Source organism: Prunus avium, chromosome 8, assembly GCF_965620075.1.
Source record: "Prunus avium chromosome 8, drPruAviu1.hap1.1, whole genome shotgun sequence".
Lineage (NCBI taxonomy): Eukaryota > Viridiplantae > Streptophyta > Magnoliopsida > Rosales > Rosaceae > Prunus > Prunus avium.
Window position 1 is genome coordinate 37,641,900 of NC_142291.1, and position 4,637 is coordinate 37,646,536.

General features: G+C 37.9%; 1 long non-coding RNA gene across 2 annotated transcripts; it reads right to left on the reverse strand.

Moving 5' to 3' along the window:
- Positions 1-2,225: 2,225 nt before the first annotated feature.
- Positions 2,226-4,229, reverse strand: LOC110757513 (uncharacterized). Of its 2 annotated transcripts, XR_002526813.2 has the most exons (3): positions 3,630-4,229; positions 2,980-3,133; positions 2,226-2,827 (listed from the first exon to the last, which is right to left on the reverse strand). It is a non-coding gene; the product is annotated as an uncharacterized LOC110757513 (long non-coding RNA). The 2 variants fall into 2 exon arrangements; XR_015826190.1 differs by having other exon boundaries at positions 2,980-4,229.
- Positions 4,230-4,637: the final 408 nt, after the last annotated feature.

A 4,637-nucleotide genomic window follows, 5' to 3' on the forward strand; every position in this document is an offset into this window, starting at 1 on the left:
TGGTAAGATATAACATTATAATAAATTGTTTGAGAAAATTATTTTCAGGAAAAAGAAGTTGAACAGTCAAATATGTCGGTCACAACATAGACATCATGGATTTCAAGCTTTGGGCACATTATTATTTCCTGAAAATTAAAAATTTGTGTGCATTTCTTTAAACTATTCACCTTAGCAGGAATATTGTCATAGACATTGATAATCCCATCATAAAATATTGTAAGTTGTTCTGAAGTCCTGTTGGATTGATCATCACATCTGTGTATGTAAACACACAACAAAAATTGAAGAGGACTAATAACTTCAAAAGGGAAACAAATGTTATAACACAAGAAATAATTAGGGTAAAGATTTTGGCACTCCTAGTTTAGCTTATAGAAATTCAATTTAATTCCTTTTAAAGACTCTCAGTGGATGTTCCAGAAGCATAAACGGAGAGTGCCAACATCGCTACCCAAACATAATAAGCATATATAATGACGAATGTAAGGAAAACATACCGCAATCAAGGAAACAAATGTTGCTTTAGCAAAGATAGCCGGTGTCCTGGGAAATTATTACTACCAAGAAATTTATGTGGTAATAAATGGCGGGGTGATGAATGCCTTTTGATAATTTCTTATTCAAATTCAGCTTCCATCGGGGTTTTGGCCACGTTATTTTGACTTCTTGTAAGAAGATACTTTATGAAGAACCAAACACTTTGAGACATATTTCTCTTCATCCATTGATCTTAAGCTGATGTCTCTTTGCTGGTCATCTGGGGTCCTTGTAACTTTTTAAAAACCAAAACTATTTTTATTTTCATCTTCTCCATACAATTCTTGGTCAGTTTTCATGAAGAAGTCCTTTGGTATAATTGGAGTGCTACAAGCCATGATACATATATGTTGCTCTCTCCCAACTTATTCCCAAGAAGTGAACAGAAGTCTTCAAACATATGTATATATACACACTTGAGAAAGAAAAACAAAATTGCTGAACACCGAACACATATAAAGGAAATGAAAATTATATATATAGCCAAATTCCCATCATCCCATGACTAGCACAAAACTGAAATGGTATACAAGAAACCCCTCAAATATTACTCTGTGTCGAGGACAAAGATTGGTTGTTTGAAGCAGAACAGGTTCAAGGTGACTTAACCTGCATGGTGCTCATTGACAGTTTGGCAGCATCCACAGGACGTAAGTCCCTGCCAATATCTTTGTTAGTAGAGGAGTCAAGGCTACCGCCCCAAGAGTTGTGCATACCGTCATTACAATAGACAGAGGAACATCCCCTCGAGCAATTAAGGTCACCTGAAAGGCTATTTCATAAAAAGCATTGAATGGAGTTGAATAAATTGCGGTAGGTGGGGGCTAGGCGGGCTAGGCGGGAGCTAGGTGGGCTAGGCCGGCTAGGCGGTCTAGGCGGGCGCTGGAGAGAGAAAGAGAGAGAGAGAGAGAGGAACATCCCCTTGAGCAATTAAGGTCACCTGAAGGGCTATTTCATAAAAATCATTGAATGGAGTTGAATAAATGGCGGTAGGCGGGGGCTAGGAGGGCTAAGGGGGCTAGGCGGTCTAGGCAGTCTAGGCGGTCTGGGCGGGCGCTGGAGAGAGAGATAGAGAGAGAAACGAGGATGACGGCGGTGCTATGAGGCGAGACAGAGAGAAACGAGGATGACGATGGAGTTATGTTTAGGGTTTAGAAAAGGGCCGCGCGGCTATACTATTTGTAAAAGATAAAAATAAAAAAAGACCCTAGTAAAGCCGGTCGGCTATACTGTTTTTTTTAAATCCTGAGTATAGCCCACCTGCTATACTATTTTTTTTTTAAAGGGGACTCATAGCGCCCAATCAGCAGTGTATAGCCGCCCGGCTATACTAGTTTTTTAATAATAAAAAACCATTCTATTTGCATTAGTTTATACTTTATAGATATTAATTTGCTAGTTTCGATATACATACTTTGTAGATTAAAATTTTTATTGAAAATTAAATCAAGTGTATTAAACATGAAAAATACGTACGTACGTGTAAAATACGAGTATTAAACATGGAAATGCTAAATTTTTTATACAGCTAATAACTTTGGAAAAGTAAAAACTCAAAAGAGTACAATAGAGAATCATGTAAAGGCCTAATAGTAAAGGAAAATGCTCTAAGCTATCGATAAACAAAAATTGGGGAAAAAAGATAATAGTATCCATGTAAAGAGTATAGCCGCTCAGCTATACTATTTATAAAATAAATTGTATTTTTATATATAAAAAAAGGCTATACTCTATATTTTTATATATAAAAAATCCCGAGTATTGCCGCTCGGCTATACTATTTTCAGTAGAAGAGCTCAAATCTGGCTCGAAACTAAGCACCACAAGATGTGCTAGAGTAAAATAGGATGTGTGACCTCAAACGACATTGTTTTAGACTATTAGTTAACAATATCTTCACATAAAAAATAAAACAGAGAATCTGAACTCCGAGAAACTTAGAAAATGCTACTGCTATCACTTAACATCAACTGTAAGAGACTAATGGAGACAAAAGGATACATATCTCCAAGGACACCCAGACTGCTGCTGCCCATTGTATTCATACTCACAGTAGATATTGCCGGGTTAGGGAAAACTTCGCAAGGGTGCTATAGTTGTCACTTAACCTCAACTGTAGGAGTCTCTTTGGAGTCAGAAGGATCTACATATATCTCCAGAAGAATGCCAGACTGCTTCCCATTATATTCATAATCACAACAAACAATGCTGCGGGCAATGCAACCATCGGCGAGGTGAAATGAGAAGTGACCAAAACCACACCCGAAGAAGAATTTTGCAGACCAACCTGTGAGTGTCAAACATGTAAATGAAGGATTAGTGTTGCATGCCCACCAAAATTTATGAAAGTTTCAACATTTCAATCTGATCATAACACAATGAAGATCTTCTATGGACTTACAATAAAGTTTAAGAAGAGAATTTTTATATCTTTATTACCAATTTGACCAAAGCCGAAACAAAACTGGAACACAAGGATTCACAGAAAGCCAGATCATGTCTTAAGGTTTATATTCTATTTGATTAATACACATCAATTGATATTGCTCGTCTTTGTGCTTCTCTAAACCCGCAAACAGCTGCTGATATATACCTGCAAATTAAGACTCTCCTTGATCAAAAAAGACTCCTCAAGTTGCACATTTGCACCGCAAAAACTCCAAAACAAACTAAACAAACAGTCCCAGCACCACAACCTTAAAGAATATTTGTATGAGTGCAAACTCTGCCAACAATGCTCGTATGCAAAACAAGCTCCTATCTTCATATGTCAAATGAAAATCCACATAGACAAAGAAGAGTGAATATATACTTTCTTACTGCAAAAGCTTTTATGGCTATGAAGTCATTATGACATCAAACTATTGTTTCTCAACCGATGCTTACAAATTATGAATACTTTGTTGTTTCAAAGTATATCAAAGAGCAATAATACACTAATACAAGGCTACAACGCAATTTTTTTAGAATTTTTGAGGTAAAATTAGAGTGAATCTTTACATACTGAAAACAATGTATACATTACCTTGAGCTTTTTCTACAACAACACACTTAACAATTAAAGTCACCAACAGTTAAAGGCAACTTACCGCACAAAGAAACCAGCAATATGTACTAACAGCACAGAAAGAATAAACTGAAATGGTATACAAGAAACCCCTCAAATATTACTCTGTGTCCAGGACAAAGATTGGTTGTTTGAAGTTTGGCAGCATCCACAAGACGTAAGTCCCTACCAATATCTTTGTTAGTAGAGGAGTCAGGGCTACTGCCCCAAGAGTTGTGCATACCGTCATTTCAATAGACAGAGGAACATCCCCTCGAGCAATTGAGGTCACCTGAAAGGCTATTTCAAAAAAAGCATTGAATGGAGTTGAATAAATGGCGGTAGGCGGGGGCTAGGCGGGGTCTAGGCGGTCTAGGCGGGCGCTGGAGAGAGAGAGAGAGAGAGAGAGAGAGAGGAACGTCCCCTTGGGCAATTAAGGTCACCTGAAGGGCTATTTCATAAAAATCATTGAATGGAGTTGAATAAATGGCGGTAGGCGGGGGCTAGGCGGGCTAGGCGGTCTAGGCGGGCGCTGGAGAGAGAGAGAGAGAGAGAGAGAAACGAGGATGACGATGGTGGTATGAAGCGAGACAGAAAGAAACGACGAGGATGACGATGGTGCTATGAGGCGAGACAGAGAGAAACGAGGATGACGATGGAGTTATGTTTAGGGTTTAGAAAAGGGCCGCGCGGCTATACTATTTATAAAAAAAAATAAAAATAAAAAAAGACCCTAGTAAAGCCGTTCGGCTATACTGTTTTTTAAAAAATCCTGAGTATAGCCATTTTCAGTAGAAGAGTTCAGTTCTGGCTCAAAACTAATCACCACATGATGCTAGAGGAAAAGACAATAAGATTCTAGAGGTACATAACATATTAATGATAACATAGGATGCTTATTTATATTTGAAGTATCAGTGTGACCTCAAACGACATTGTTTTAGACTCTCCTTGATCAAAAAAGACCCCTCAAGTTGCACATTTGCACCGCAAAAACTCCAAAACAAACTAAACAAACAAGCCCAGCACCACAACCTTAAAGAATATTTGT